Source organism: Furipterus horrens, unplaced genomic scaffold (assembly GCF_987537825.1).
Source record: "Furipterus horrens unplaced genomic scaffold, mFurHor1.1.pri manual_scaffold_1, whole genome shotgun sequence".
NCBI lineage: Eukaryota > Metazoa > Chordata > Mammalia > Chiroptera > Furipteridae > Furipterus > Furipterus horrens.
Window position 1 is genome coordinate 74,907,613 of NW_028327171.1, and position 17,647 is coordinate 74,925,259.

At 33.4% G+C, this 17,647-nt stretch overlaps 1 pseudogene; it reads left to right on the top strand.

Annotated features, from left to right (window-relative positions):
* Positions 1 to 10,966: 10,966 nt before the first annotated feature.
* Positions 10,967 to 11,494, top strand: LOC150021298 (large ribosomal subunit protein mL42 pseudogene; annotated as a pseudogene).
* Positions 11,495 to 17,647: the final 6,153 nt, after the last annotated feature.

Consider the following 17,647-nt stretch of genomic DNA (forward strand, 5'->3'; position numbering starts at 1 on the left):
TTTAAATTTCATGCACTTCCGAGTACCATGATGACCTCTCTCATCCTCCTAGTTTGGACCACGGGGTACATGAATCATCCCTTTGTCCAGCTTTATACGCTTCTCCACACCCCTCCCACCAAACCCACCCTGCAGTTAGTCACAATTCACTTGGTAGCAGTTGTCTCAGTTATCAGATTGGCTGTCACAGTTTTGTGGTGCTGTATTCAAACAACTCTTATTTTACTCGGAAGTGCAAGAGTAGTGGTGCTGGCAACTCAGAGACACCAAGGAGAAAGTGTAAAATGCTTCATTTAAGTGTAAAACTGAATACAGTGTTATTTTTAGAAATAAAGAGAGACTAGATTCACATAACTTTTTTTATAGTATATTGTTATAATTATTCTATTTTATTATTAGTTTTTAGTATCTTATTATGCTTAATTTATAAATTAAATTTTATCATAAATATGTATGTATTGGAAATGACCGTATATATAAGGTTTGGTACTATCGACAATTTCAGGAATCAGCTGAGGGTCTTGGAACATATTTGCTGCAGATAAGAAGAGTCTCCTGTACATCTGTGGTCTATTTTGAGGTAATATCTGTTTAAAGTGTTAGATATGAATAAATTGTTTGTGCCTAGGTGTCTAAATTTTCCAGTAACATTTGTTGAAAAGACTATGCTTTCATCTTAAATTACTATTTCACCCATGTCAAAAATTAGTCATTCGATTGTCATATATGTTGGGTCAATTTCTGAGCTCAACATTCAATTCTATTGATCTATATTAATATTCTTTTGATATTACCACAATGTCTTGATTATTGTAGCTTTGTAGTAAGTTTTGATATCAATAGTATGTATTCATCAACTCTTTTATTACTTATCACATAATTTTTAGAATAATCTTTTTTATACCTGCAAAACTATTTTACTGAACATTTGATTTTGATTATGTTGATGTATAGGTCAATTTGAGAAGCATCGATATAATACTACTTTCAATTATGTACTTAATAAATTTCTCAATTTTTTAGGTCTCTGATTTCTTTTATCTATGTTTTGCAGTCTTTAGCAAACAGATTTAAGCCATGTTGTTAGATTTATAACTAAGTGCTTTATTTTTGTGTGTGCACTTGTAAATACTTAAAATTTTTTTTTTAATTTCCAAATCTTTGGTACTATTATTAGGAAATCAACTGATTTCCATACTATTTGACTTATATCCTTCATTCTTGCTAAATTCACCCATCAGTTATTGAAGCAATTATAAATTATCTGTAAATCGAGATTGTTTTATTTCACCTTTTCCAACCTCTATTTTGTTCATTTCTTTTTAGTTTATTAATATGTTGTCAACGACTTACAGCATACTATTGAATGGGAGTGGAAGGGCTGATTTATGAATTTATCTCTCTAATATTTTTATTACAATATTTTTACTGCTCTACAGTTCCATTGATTCTTTCTTCAATCATCCCTGTTCTGCTTTTGAGACCAGCAAGCATTTACAAAAATAGCTATAGTATATTTAATTTCTAAAATTTTCATTTAAATATTTTCTATGATGTTTTTTATTTCACTGCTATGAACTACTTTCCATTCAAGAGTATTTATTTTTACTTCATGAATTATGTCTTTGAAAATGTTCCTATAAATTCTTTGTGTGATAATCTCATTGTCATGGTAGTCATGGATAGATAATTTTTTGTCTTTTCACTTGATGATTTTTTTCTTTCTTTCTTTTTTTTTCTTTTTTGCTTTGGTATATTGTTATTCTGTACTCTGGGCATTTTGAATATTATGTTGGGGAAGTATAGTCCCTAGTCAACTCCTCTGAAGAATGTGGTTTGTTGTTATTTTAGAAAGAAATTTTTTTTCAAGGTTTAAGGGATTTTAGTGTGACCTCAAGTTTCTTTAGAATTCCTTTTTAAGGTGGCCAGACTTACTCATTTTTATAATCTTTTTACTAAGGCAAGTCCACCTAGAACCTTCTGTCTTTCTCCTACTTCACCACAAGGGGGTTTTCTGGGTTTCCAGATACTTTTTTTTTTTTTTTAAGAAAAAGCAAACTGTAAACTGGGACTTAGTCTCATGTGGTTTCTCTTTCCTGTCATTTATCTAATTGTATTTGTGCCACATTTTCTCCATCTTCTCTTGCCAAGTACATCATGAACCATGACTAGTTTCAGAAGGCACATTCTATTTCTCCTTCTAGGAGCAAGAATTTCAATGTCAATGAACCTATAAACTCAGCTGTATATTTGTGCCTGCATGAGTCACTCAAGAGTTCACTTAGGCCTAAACTACTGGCTCTCATTTCTTCAATATTTCCTCCACTATTTTCAATTTTCAGGGGCCTCATTTTCCAATTCCTCTGGTTGGAAAATATTTCTCTCAGAATGTTAGCCCCTGTGCTATCTCACAGACTATTGTATTCTGTCCAGGTTTTTAGTTACAATCAGTTGGTGGGGTGAGGATCTAGTGGTTTGCCCCATCTTAATCAGAAAATGCAGTTTTAACTCTACTGACATCCATGTTTTTACGTGATAACCCAAATGAAATGCAATCATATAAATTTTACATGTCAATAATAGAAATAATAGGATTAAAACTCAGGTATTATAGTTTATAGACCTGGGCTCATAAGCATATTTAAAAAGACTTATTTTTTTCAATTATTTGTAACTTTAACCTAATATTTAATGATTCTATTATAATAGCATGAAATAAGAATTTATGAACTCTACAAGAAGAGCCAGAAGGAAACAAATGTCAGAATATGAAGTCATTCATTTGCAAACACTTTTTGAGTCATACCTTAAAGATACCAGTTTGTATCATAAGTATTATAAGCACAATAAATGCTTTTCTCATAAAGTTGATATTGTAACAGAAAATGTAAATTTGTAAGTCATTACACAATTACAAGGGAGTGTGATTAGTGTTATGGAAAAATTAAGTGTAAGGTTCAGAAGTAGCACAGAATGGCAAATGTTATATCTCCCTGGGAAGAGAAATAGTATTAGAGATATTTTATTAAGACCTTGGACTTACAGAATGAGAAACTAGGTGATAAGGAAGGGGAGGTCCTACCATCTAGAAGGATTAGCATATGCAAAAGCCTAAAAAGAGGAAATAATTGACCAATATTATCCCTACTGTCATGGAAAGAAAAATGGATGTGACCAGGATTGTATCAAGTAAATTTACTGTTACTATATCATCAGTGTTAAGTCCATGAAAGCATTATTTTATGATGAATTTCTGTTGAGCATGTGGCATCTGTTGTCTGTCACCAAGAATCAAAGTCCAATCACTTCCGTCCACTAAGTCTTGGTATCAGAGTGGCTGGAACAGTGCTTTTTCAAACACAGCAAGATCAGCTTCTGTAGGGAGTGCCAGTCCCCTATGGCCAGATCATCTTTGGGCAGCTGACGCACAAATAGTTGTCCTGCATACACCCTTTTTGTGCTACAGCAGAAGGATTCCATCTACTCCTCACAGGGAGTAGTGGGGTTGGCAAGTCCCATGTGATGTGTACAGTTAAAGAGAACAAAGGTGTACACATTGAGTCTGAAACAGGGAGAGACATTCCAGTACAAGGTGATAAACCCGATACAGCCTGACAGGGCTCTTCATCTGTTGACAAGGAAGTGTTCCAGGCTTAAGGTCCATTCTTTTGCAGCCAAGAGGAAATAGAAAGATTGTGCGTATAAGACTGCTTTCCCCCATGATTTTATAGCCTTCTAAATACTAAAATGGCTTTGTAATTATTTATCTAAAGTCATTTTATTTAAAATTGGTTTATAATATGAACTTTATATACTTTTCTGATCATCATGGGAATCTCAAACATAGACTCTAGGGGTCCTAAAACCTAGTGCAGAGCTTTCTCTGATGAATTTTTTAAAAACAAATATTTATTAGAGACCAAAGATGGTGGAGGAATAAATAGAAGCTACACTAACTTCCTCCCAGGACCAAACTGAAATTGCAACTAAATTATAACACAATCAACCTGAATAACTAACTGAATGCTAGCTGGAGAGAAGCCTTATAACCACAGAGAGACAAAAGAAGCCACATCATCACAACATGACTGGTAGGGAATTGGAGGAAGTGTGGGAGGGTTTGCTGGGCTCCCACAGGTGGCAGCTGAAGACCTGAAGGTGTATTTCAACAGCCAGGGGTTTCCCCCTGAGAAGTGTGGGGTCTAAACTCCAAGCTCAGCATCAAACCTACAGCATCAGAACCAGAAAATGAATCCAAATAGCATGCAGCTATGAAAAGCAGTAGAATTTTTGTCTGCCAGCGAGAAAGAGCTGGAGACTCAGAGAGCCTCTAAAAAGGCCAGCACACAAAATTAGGTTTGCAGTCAGTTACCGTGGGCTCCAGTAGAGGAAGGGAAGAATAGACTAGAGATACTTGAGGAGAGTCTCAGGCTAGTGGCTTTGAGGAGAGAGCTGAAGAACAAGCCACCAGGATCCCTGTGCTGAGTCATTCCCCATACTGCAGAAGCCATCTTTCTCAGGCTGAGCAATCCTCTCCTAGTGATATCAACCTGAGGGGAAGCAACAGCTCCACCTACAGGAATTACTCTGCCCCACTCTGTGGTTCTTAAGCCTTAATACTGAGGAGTACAGCTGGAAGACTTTCACTTTTTAAGCCTACTAAAAGTCTGCAGGCAGAAGCAGATTGCTGAGGGCTCTGAGGCTTCAGCCTACCCACCTCCAGGCCTGGTGCTGGTAAAAGCTGGCCTTTTTCGCACAGCCTGCTTCCATCTGCACGCATCCAGGCCCAGTAGAGAGAGCCACATGTTGTGGATTTCTAATAGCTCAAAATACATTGCCCAGGGCCAGTCACAGGTAAAATTTGACTTAGAGATGCACCAGAGTCTTGAAGATATACCTAATACATAGAAACAAATACAAGGAAGCAGCCAAAATGGGAAGACAAAGAAAGAGATATCAAATGGAAGGAAAGAAAATTCTCTGGAAGAAGGACTAGATGAAATAGAAACAAGCAATTTATCAGAGAGTTTAGAGTAATGTTTAGAAGGATACTTAACAGCATGAAAAAAGATACTGAAACCATGAAAAAGGATGAGTCAGAAATAAAGAATGCAATATCTGAAATATATAATACACTGAAAGAAATAAGCAGTAGGTTAGATGAAGCAGAGAACAAAACCAGGGATTTGGAAGACAAGGATGAAAAAACCAAGGCAGAGCAGCAAAAAGAAAAAAATAATTGGAAAAAAATGAGGAGAGCTTAAGAAACATTTTGGATAACATGAAGCATAACATCTGCATCATGGGAATAACAGAAGGAGGAGAAAGTGAGCAAGGGATCAAGAAAATATTTGAAGAAATAATGACTAAAACTTCCCTAATCTGGTAAAGGAAAAAGACATACAGGTCCAAGAAGCTCAGAGCATACCAAATAAGTCGGACCCAAAGAGACTGACATGGAGATACATCATAATTAAAATGTCAAGGCTTAAAAAGGAGAGAATCCTAAAAGCCACAAGAGTAAAGCAGTTACATACAAGGGAGCACTAATTACAGTAAACTGTCATCTGATTTCTCAACAGAAACATTTCAGGCCAGAGGGAGTAGTGTGAAATATTCAAGGTGATGAAAAGCAAGGACCTACATCCAAGGCTACTTTACCTAGCAAGGCTATCATTAAAAGAAAAAGGAGAAATAAGGAGCTCCCCAGACAAGACAAAGCTAAAGGAGTTTGTTAACACCAAATCAGTACTGCAACAAATGTTAAAGGGCTTGCTTTCAGAAGAAGAAGAAATAGAGGAAGAAAAAAGAAGAAGAAGAAGAAGAAGAAGAAGAAGAAGAAGAAGAAGAAGAAGAAGAAGAAGAAGAAGAAGAAGAAGAAGAAGAAGAAGAAGAAGAAGAAAACATCTAACAAAATGGCATTAAATATTTATCTATCAGTAATCACCTTAAATGTAAATGGCTTAAATGCTCTAACCAAAAGACATAGGGTAGCTGAATGAACAAGAAAACAAGACCCATATATATGCAGCCTCCAGAGATCCATCTCAGATCAAAAGATACACACAGATGAAAATTAAAGGAATGGAGAAAGATATTTCATGCAAACGGAAAAGAAAAAAAGCTGGGGTAGCAATAATTATATCCCACAAAATAGACTTTACATCCAAAACTATAGTGAGAGACAAAGAAGGACAATACATAATGATAAAGGTCACAGTCCAACAATAGAATATAACCCTAATAAACATTTATACACATAAGTTAGGAGCACCTAAATATGTAAGGCAAATCTTGATGGACATAAAGGCAGAGACTGATAGAAATACAGACATAGTCAGGAATGAATTTTGATACTTTCTTGACTTCAATGGCAAGATTTTCCAGGCAGAAAATCAACAGGGAGATAGCTGCCTTAAATGACATATGAGATAAAATGGATTTCACTGATATCTTTGGAGCATTTCACCCAAAAGCAGCAGAATATACATAGTTTTCAAGTGCACATAGAATGTTTTCTAGACTAGACCACATGTTAGGATACAAAACAAGTCTCGATAAATTTTAAAAGATTAAACTCCTATAAAATATCTTCTCTGACCACAATGCTTTGAAACTAGAAATCAATCACAAGAAGAGCACTAAAAAATACACTAAGACTTGGATTGAAAGCTAAATAGCATATTATTAAACAATGAATAGGTCAACAATGAAGTCAAGAAAGAAATAAAAAGATAGCTCGAAATAAATGAAAATGAGGACACAATAATCCAAAATATGTGGGACACAGGAAAAGCAATCCCAAGAGGAAAGTTTATAGCATTACAGGCCCATTAAAACAAAGAAACAAACAAAAACAAAAACAAAAAACAAGAAAAGCTCAAATAAATAAGATAATTTTACATGTAAAAGAACTTGGAAAAACAAAACAAACAAAACCCCAAGTTAGTAGGAGGAAGGGGATAATAATGATCATAGCAGAAGTAAATGAAATAGAGTCTAAAAAATGATGATCAATGAATCCAACAGCTGGTTCTTTGACAAGATAAACTACATTGACAAACCTATAATCAAACTCATCAAGAAAAAAAGAGAGAGGACCCAAATAAATAAAATCAGAAATTAAAGAGGAGAAATACAACTAACACCAAAGAAATACAACATATTGATAGAAGATATTATGAACAATTTATGCTAACAAACTGGACTTCCTGTACAAATGGATAAATTCCTAGAAATGTATAAGCTTTCAAAACTAGATAAAGAAGAATCAGAGAATCTGAATAGACAGATTACACCTACTGAAATTGAAGCAGTAACACAGGGGAACAATTTTTAACATAATTCCTGTTGAGTTTGATTTTTCAGCTGTTTTAGACTTAAATAGGCATGCTAATTACAAAACTGCAGTTAGTTTTCTTCTATCGTGCCAAGTTTTCCTGTACAGCTTATCTTAATGCGACCACTCTAGGCTGGATCAAGCCGGGATCGAGGGAAGCACTAGTGCTTTCCTATTGACTGAGAGCAAATTTCCATCAAGTGGTGAGGTGTGGGGGATGACCTTGGAGACCAGCAACAGGTTCATACTTGTCTAGGCTATTCAGTCACATATAAGACAGTGTGGTGAGAGGTTGTGTGCTGCTCTATATAGTGAATCATATTCCAAAGTATAGTTCAAGTTCTTGTCTGTATACAAGGAGTTAGCAGAATTTATTTTATTTACATATGTGCTTATTTCCTTTCCTTCAGATCATGTCTGCCTCTGCTATTTCTTGTCATAAGTGCCTAAACAACCCTGATTTGTTTTGTTATATCTGTGGCAGTTTAACCATTCCCAGTCAAAGGACAAACATCAGTGTATTTTTCAGGCAAGCCCATTTTGCATATTTTAAAGTAAACCTTGGTGATCAAGATAAGTCTTGGGCCCCTCAAAGCTGTGCACACAATGTGTCAAGAGTTTATGGATATGGACGAAGGGAACACGTGATAAATGGCCATTTGGTATACCTATTGTTTGGCAAGAGCCCAGAGATCATTCAAATGACTGTTACTTTTGTGTAGTGAAAATATCAGGATATAACAAGAATAAATAAATGTAAAATGGAGTATCCTAGTCTACCATCAGCTCTACGCCCAGTGCCTCATTCAGCTCAAATCCCAGTGCCAGTTTTCATTGAACTACCCTCTTTCAAAAAACACAAGTATGGTGAAGAACTAAGTGACAGCAACGGCGACAATTTTGAAATTGAAGATGACTTAATTTATAAGGAATTTGATCAGCATGAGTTGAATGTTTTGGCAAGAGATTTGGGACTATCCAAAAAGACTTCAGAACTCCTAGCATCAAGACTGCACGAGAAAAACTTGCATGAAAAAGAAACGAAGGTATCCTACTTTTGATCAAAAGAAAGTGCATTTCTGCAGTACTTTTGAAGTGACAGTGGCTTTGTTTATTGCCATAACATACATGGTTTAATGAGGGAATTGGAAATTCCAATCTAGAATGCAACTGAATGGTGACTGTTCATCAATAGCTCAAAGCAGAACTGGAAGTGTGTCCTCCTCTACAATGGGAATTTTTTTGGTGCGGTCCTAATTAGCCATTCAGTTTGTTTTTGTGAAGAATATCAAGACATAAAGAGAGTAATTGATCTGTTGCAATATCACAAGCACAATTGGATTATCTGTGTTGTCCTTAAAATGGTCTGCTTCCTTCTTGGTCAGCAACATGGATATACCAAGTATCCCTGTTTTCTGTGTATGTGGGACAGCAGAGCTCATGAGAAGCACTGGGTGGAGTCGAATTGCCCTCCAAGACCTGACCTCAAACCTGGTGATCCAAACATTCTACATGAGCCACTTGTTGACAGAAGAACATTATATTCCCACCCCTGCACATAAAACTGGGTCTCATGAAACAATTTGTTAAAGCTTTGCCAACTGATGGAGACTGTTTCAAGTATCTCATTTTGGTATTTCCTAGCCTGTTATTTGAAAAGATAAAATACCTTCATATGTATGTTTAGTAGCAGAACTTTACTATTTTTACACCATTTGACTTATTTTAGAGTAACAATATATAGCCTTTATATGAATAAAATAACTAAATAAACAGTATATTCGGGTAATTTTTTCTTTATTCTCCTTTGTATGTACATTTTGTATGATTTGGGGGACAAAGGGAGAGTATCCTGTACCTTAAAACGTTAACATGATAGACAAAAACTGGGATCATTTTTAGATTTAGATGCCAAAAGTCAGTCAAAAACAAGTGTCAAATCTAACTCAATGAGAGTTGCGTTCCCTAGTGTAATAAAAAAAACTCCCAATAAACAAAAGTTCTCTACTGGATGGCTTCACAGGTGAATTTTATTGAACATTCTGAGAAGAGCTAACACCTCTCTTTCTCAAACTATTTCAAAAAATTCAAGAGGAGGGAAGGCTCCCAAATTCTTCTTAAGAGGTCAGCATTATCCTAATTCCAAAACCAGATTAAAACACTGCAAAAAAAAAGAAAGAAAATTATAGGCCAATATCTCTGGTGAACACAGATGCTAAAAAAATCAACAAATATTAGCAAACCAAATATAACAATGAATGAGATCACACATGATGATCGAGTGGGATTTAGTCCAAGAATGCAAAATTAATACAACATTCACAAAGCAATAAATGTGATTCATTACATAAAAAACATAAAAGATAAAAATCACATGTTCATATCAGTAGATGGAGAAAAAGCATTTGATAAAATCCAGCACCCATTTATGATAAAAATCTCTCAGCAGAGTACAGATAGAGGCCATGTACTTAAACATGATAAAGTCCATATATGACAAAACCACTGCCAGCATCATACACAATGGACAAAAAGTACAAGCAGTCACCTTAGATTGGGAACAAGACAGGGATGTCCACTTTCATCTCTATTATTCAGCATAGTACTGGAAGTCCTAGCCACAGCAATCAGGCAAGAAGAAGAAATGAAAGGCAACCAAATGGGAAAGGAAGAAGTAAAATTGTCTTTATTTGCAGATGATGTAATACTGTACATACAGAAAAGTTCCATGAAGAAATTACTAGAGCTGATAAATAAATTTAGCAAAGTAGCAAAATACAAAATGAATATCCAGAAATTAGTTGCATTTTTATATGTCAATAATAATCTAACAGAAATGGAAAATAAATAATAATACCATTTATAATTGCTACAAAATAATAAAATACCTAGGAATAAATCTAACCAAGGATATAAAGACCTGTACTTTGAAAATTATAAGACATTGAAGAGCGAAACTGAAAAAGAGACAAATAAGTGGAAACACCTACTGTGTAAATGGATAGAAAGACCATTAAAATGTCCATAGTACTCAAGGCAATCTATAGATTCAATGCAATTCCTTTCAAGAGTCCAATGATGTGTTTCACAAAACCACAACAAAGACATATATGGAACTCCAGAAGGCCTCGCATAGCAGCAGCAAACCTGAGAAGGAAGAAAAAAGTTGGAGGAATCACGCTACCTAATATCAAACTATGCTATAAGGCCCTAGTAATCAAAGTAGCAAGGTACTGACATAAAAGCAGACACACAGAGCAATGGAACAAAATAGAGGGCCCAATAATGAGCTCACAACTTTATAGTTAATAGTCAACAGAGGAAGCAAAGATACAATGGGCTAAAGATAGTTTATTCAATAAACTGTGTTGGGAAAATTGGACAGATACATGCAGAAAAATGAAACTAGACCACCTTCTTACATCATTCACAGGAATAAATTTAAAATAGATCAAAAACTTAAGTTTAGACTCAAAACCAGAAAAATTATAGAAGAGGGAAGATGGTGGGGTCATGGTGAGCAGCTGTCAAGAGATAAAAAAGCTATGTCTAGAAACAAATTTTAAAAGCTTTTTATTTTCAAATCATCTTTTTTTCCATACCACCTGATAAGCATCTTGATTCACCATGGCAGTAGCAGAAGTGAAATGGGAAATATCAGAACTATCTTGGAACAGTTATTTCCAATTCAAAATGGAGCTTTCTATTGTGTTTGTCATAAATCCATATATTCTTCTTTTCCAGATGACTATAATTGCACAGTAGAGCTTGCTTTGGCATTTGATGGCAGGTTGATTGTTTGCTACCATCCTTCTGTGCACATTCCATATGAACACACAAAACCTATCCCTTGGCCAGATACTGCGCATAATTATGAAGAAACACTGGATTAAGTACTGAGAAACATATTAAAGAAAAAGATGGACACTCCGAGCAAGAAACCATGATAGAACAACTTAGCAAAATGTTCTTTACTGCTAAATCTTTTGAAATTCTTGTGGACAGTATCATGAATGTTGTAAGAAACTGAATCCTCTAAAATACAGACCATATTGAGGTTTATAGTTAGTAAATAAAAATATTTTCTTGTGTCTCATTTGCCATTTGAGAAAATGCAATCAAGTATAGTCACTACTATGTTATATAGTAAAATAATAATAAAATGTCTTCTCATCTAAAAATAGAAATAAAAATCATAGAAGAAAACAGACAGCAAAATTTCTGACATAGCTTGTAGCAATATTTTATCAGATATATCTCCCCAGGCAAGAGAAACAAAAGAAAAAATAATAAGATTACATCAAACAATATTTTTGTACAGCAAAGGAAAACATTAACAAAATAAAAAGGTAACCAACAGAATGGAAGAGCATATTTTCCAATACATCTGATAAGGAGTTAATACACAAAACATAAAGAACTTATAAAACTCAACACCAAAAAAAAAATAATAATAATAATAATAAATGGGCAAAGGACCTGAATAGATACTTCTCCAAAGAGGACATACAGATGGTCAATAAACATGCAAAGATGCTCAATATCACTAATCATCAGAAATGCAAATTAAAACCACAATGAGATATCATCTCATACCTGTCAGAATGGCTATCATCAATAAATCAAATCAACCAAGAAGTGTTGGTGAGGATATGGAGAAAGGTGAATCCTTCTGTACTATTGGTGGGAATCCAGATTTGTGCAGCCACTGTGGAAAGCAGTATGGAGATAATAAAAAAATTAGAAATGGATCTGTCTTTTGACCCAGAGATTTCAATTCTAGGAATATATTTGAAGGAACCCAAAAGGACATAAGCACTCCTATGTTCATTGCAGTGTTCTTTACAATCACCAAAATATGGAAGCAGCCTAAGTGTCCATGAGTAGATAAGTGGATAAAACAACTATGGAAAATTTACACAATGGAATATTACTCAGCTATAAAAAACAAGAAAGTTTTACCCTTTGCAACAGTATGGATGGACTTAGAGAACATTATGATAAGTGAAATAAGCCAGGCAGAGAAAGAAAAATACCATAGAATTTTACTCATTTGTAGAATCCAATGAACAAACAAAACTAATAAGACAAATAGAGACAGACTCCTAGACAGCAGAATGACAGCCCGGGGGCAGGGGTGTGGTTTGGGAGTAGAGGGATTGAGCAAAACAGAAAAAAGACTCATGAACATTGACAACAGTGTGGTGCTTGTGGGAGAGGGGAAATAAGGGAACTAAATGGTAATAAAAAACACAATAAAATTTAATAAATTTAAAAAAAAATAATTTTTATTCTTTTTCAGTCACTTCTAATTTATAAACAGAAAGCCAGGGAAGAAAAACATAAGGATTATTATCATATTAATTAACATATTTATTTAGAGTTTGAATGTGTAATATAGTTATGTTCAGTTTCATGTGAAGAGTCTAACTTAAGTCTCACCCAGTTCTGTTGCTTTGAATATAAAATCAAATGAATGCTTATTCTACAATCCTGTAGCTAGGTACTCCTAGGCAATGAAAAACTGACGAAAGGATTTAACTAGTTATTTCCAATGGAATGAATAGATAGCTCATCAGAACAAATATACTTGAGTCTTTATTATCTTCTGTAGTTTTGAAATTTTTAACTTATCTTTTCTCTCTTTTCTTGTTATTTGGCTGGCTATGTATTTACCCCCTTAAAATCCTTCGCCATTTCCCTGAAGGGATAGTCAGTGGACTGAATAGGATTAGCATCAAAAGTCACCACTACTTTCACAAGCAGAGTTTAAAAGTAAGACCATTGAATAATAAGGGATTTAAGTCTCTACCAAGCAGGGTGCAGAAGGAATTTATTTGGATTTAGACCAACAGAGATTAGAGTGTGATTACAAATTACCATGTTCTTTATATCAGATTAAGGGACTTGAAAGAGAAGACTTGTAAGAAAAGTCAGGTTACAAAATTTTCCACCTGCTCCCAAGTCAATCAAAGAAAAGATCACTGTTTTCCTATATATTTCTGAGTCTGAGGATACTCACTGAATCAAACACAAAGAGATAAAGGTGCAGCAGTGTGACAGTATAAGTTTTAATGAAAATTACCTTTGGGAAATAGTCAATACAGGAATCAGGGAACCAAGACAGGTAACCAATTATAACTTGTATATAGATCTCTTTCTCTTCAGGAATCCCAAAACAATTTCCAAGGAGGAAAATGCATCATATTCAGGGGAAATCTATCTATCCCTAGAGTGAGGCACTTATATTTAATATAGATTCTGCCAAGGACAAGCCAGAGAAATATTTCTTCAATATAAGGTTAGTTTACATTACTTAACCAAAGATTGGATAAAAAAAAGTTTCTTTTTCATTTTGCTGAGAGTTAGGGGAGGAAAAATGCCTATATAAAATAACTTTCAAAATGTTTCCCAATCAGATATAAAACTAAAAGCAATAAATGAGGAAACAAGACAAACAAATAATACTCAAAGTCAGAGACAACAGTATGTTGGTTACCAGAGAGAAAGGGGGTGGGAGATGAGGTACTAGAGGGTAAAGGGAATTAAATATATGGTGACAGAAGGAGATTTGACTTTAGGTGATAAACACACAATGCAATATACAGATGATATATTATAGAATTGTACACTTGAAACCTGTATACTTTTATTAACTAATGTCAAAAAAATTAAAAAGTTAAAAATATGTTTCCCAATCAAACTGAAGTAGATGTCTACTTACATTTTTAAGAAAATTTATTAAGACAGTTAGTGATGAAGCAAAAGCAAGTATGTGTACCATTTAAGTATCAGCAAGTATGAAGAAAAAGTCATTTTTAGATTGCAAAATATTTTACTTACGTAAGTTAAAATTTAAAAATAATGTTGGAAAATTATTTTGTACAATCTGTATCTGTTTCTTTATAAAGATAGTAATGGTTCTTTGAAAGAGAATCTGTTAGAATCTATTTAAACAAATTAAGACATGAAGAATTCTTGTACTTTTTAAAAGTATGCATCAAGTAAAACTAACCTTTGAATCTATCTTATCTAAAATTCTACTTATTCTGAAACCTGTAGAAAATTTCAGAGCAGCAACAAGACTATAAACATTTTACATATGATGTGGCTAGGTATCTGTTGGCATTTTGTTCTTGTTTTTATCTGTCTTTATTGTAATTTTTTTTTTCTTATAGACCTACACATATAACTTTTATATGATGAATTGAAATTGGGACAATGATTTAAAATCATATACACTTCAACTTTTTTAAGACTGTAAGAACAAATGATAGATGTTTTCTTTCCATAGAGGTAATTACTTATCCTGTGTTTATTGCACTAACAATAATTCTAGTCTCTACTGTAGAGCTATGAAAGCATAAGTAAATATAACTGGTAAGAACTTACTAAGCTGTAGTGAAGTAATTAATGTCATTCTGAAATTGAACCTGAGACAGTTTGTGTGTTGCCAGGCCCATTAGTTTAAACATATTTATCATAGTGAATATTTCTCTTAAACACTTAATTGTTTGATCATTTACCTAGATTCACTATTTTAAATAGTAATCCCACATGGGCAATTGTTTGTGTCTGTGGTGTGTGTATAATATACATATATTTTTGGAACTAATACAGAGTTAGGTACAGAGTTTATGAGATATTTTAATATCTATCTCTTTATAAAAACACTTTATTGAGGTATGATACACAAAAAACTGCATGTATTTGTTGTAAATACAATTTCATGAGTTTGGAGGGAAGTATACGTTCATGAAAAACCAAAACCACAATTTATGCCATAAATGTGTCTAGTGTATCCCAAAGTTTTCTTCCATCCTCTTTATTTATTATAACATTTACCTGAAAATACATCTTGAATTATAACCTAGTTAACCACTAAGATTAGCATTACTTTTTAATTGTTTAGATGTTTTAATATAGTATTAAAATATTATTTAATTGCATAGTTCTAAATAAGAATCAAATTTGCACATTGTTCATTTTTCATAGAGTAGTATTCCACTCTGAGAAGCAAACTTTATTGTTGTCATAATCTGTTAAGTGTCCTGAAATTAAGTGGAACTTTTAACAATGTCATAAAAACCAAATACTACTTGAAAAATATTTGTTCATTACTAATCTATTATTTAATTGAGTAACAGCTAAGTATAGTATAAAGAGGAAAATGAATTGTGTTTAGAATAGTGCCTAGAACTTAGTAAAATCCAAATATTGTTACCAAATGTTATTATTCCTATTCATCTTAGTATTTTTTTTCAAATTATGAATAATAATACTTACCTCATTGGATGTCTTTGAAACAAGGTTGATGAGTTATAATAATTTTTGATCTATGTTAACTAATAACATAAGTTAGTTATAATTGGATAAATCCTGCCATTATTGTTTTCACTCTGCATAGAAAGAGGCATCAACTTACATGACTCATTTTTAGTGAAAATCTTATGTGAGTGTTGATTTGGGCATGTTGGTAAAGAATATGGATAATGTGTGATGTGGAAAGCATGCACCTACAAAGCCTTGGATTGAGTGTTTGTGTTTGAAGCACAGGGAGAAGTTGTTGATGTTCACAAGGAATTACAAAGGATAAAAATATTAAATTAATCATAAAGCCTAATAATATGATAGAACAAAATGATGGGAAGTCATAAAAGTTAAGTAAGCAACTTCAATTTTTCCATAATTTAATTAAATTTTGTTATGTGGAAGGTACATTTTCCCTTTGTCAAATTTTACATTGTTGTTTTGAAAATAAAATTTTCAAAATTTTGATGATCAAATTGATTAGGAGAAAAATAATCATGATTTCAAGGCTCTGAAAGATTATAACAAAAAAGACATTAAAGCATCGGCCTGCGAGCCAAGCGTCGCTGGTTCGATTCCCAGTCAGGGCACATTACTAGGTTGCACATCAGGTCCCCAGTTGGGGGCATGAGTGAGAGGCAACCACACAGTGAAAAAAAAAAAAAAAAGACATTAAATAACAAAAGAAAGCATAGGTTTCATATCTGTAAAGAACCTTTTGTATAGTGCCAAATAGTTCATTTGTATTTATTTACCAACCAATGTTTACATTTGCAGCAAGAAAAAAATGTATTTTAAAATACAGAGATTTAGTAGGTGTTTGAAATAAAATCAGCTGCTATATATTTTAAACTATGTCAAACAATATATGACTTACTAGAAAAAGAAAGAAATTGTCAGATATGGAATCAAAAAGAAAAGTATATCAAACAATTTTGCCTACTTGGGATATTTTGCTATTCTCCTAAGTTCTGGGACTGGTTATTTTGATTAATGTTGAGAGGCTGTGGAAATGAGTTCCCTAGAAATCATGACTAGGCTTGAAACACATCTGTCTTACATGGCTTAGTTGTAGGCCAGCCTGAAGGCATAGGATAGATAACCTGAAATAGAATAAGAGACCCAAAGGAGAGAATTAAGCCACTAGATTAGTGGTGACTATATGCTCTCTAGAAGTTTCATGAAATTGCTCTATTCCATGGGAAAAGATAAGTTTTTCTCAGTAGTGTGGATTTTGTTAAAAGAACAATGCTACCATTTTTTTTTGTTTGTTTGTTTTTGTTTTTAATACCCATCAGAACCACCAGAGCAAGTAATTGTTTAAGGAAAATATTTTTGTTCCTGATATAAAAAACACTAAGTTGTTAATATATTAGAAACCATCCTTCTCCCTTTTGTCACCTCCACCTTTCCATACTTCCTTTCCCTCTCTTTTTCCGTTCCCCCTTCTTCCTCCTCTCTCTCTCCAAACCATCTCTGACTCCATTTCCAGTCCTTTCCCCTCTCAAAAAATATTTTGAAATGCTTTACTAATATTTATTAGAGATGCTATGTTTTCATTGGATATCTTAGAAGAGAACATCCTAAAAAGAAAATTCCTTTGAATTGAAGGCATAATGTTTTATTTACATTGATTCTTATTCTTTTACCATTAGGAAAACAAAAACAAAAACTTTTAAGCATGAAACAAAACTGATTAAGTTACTTTTTTAAAAAAGTAATCCCATTCTACTATAAGTTATTGCACAGCATTATGTAGTTAGAAAATTGATTTAAAATCATTTAAAGGCTTCTCTTTATGTTTAATCTCTCCTTTACTTCAACCTATAATGTAAAGCTTTCTTTACGCTTGCAGAAAATCTATTTTTATGAGACCATTAACTGAAAAGTTATTGTTTCATGTTTTTTTCTTTATATATGAATTCACACTTAAATGAAGTAATTCTATTAAAGTGCAATATGAGTTATTATTCTCAGAGGAAAAATAAAAATACATTA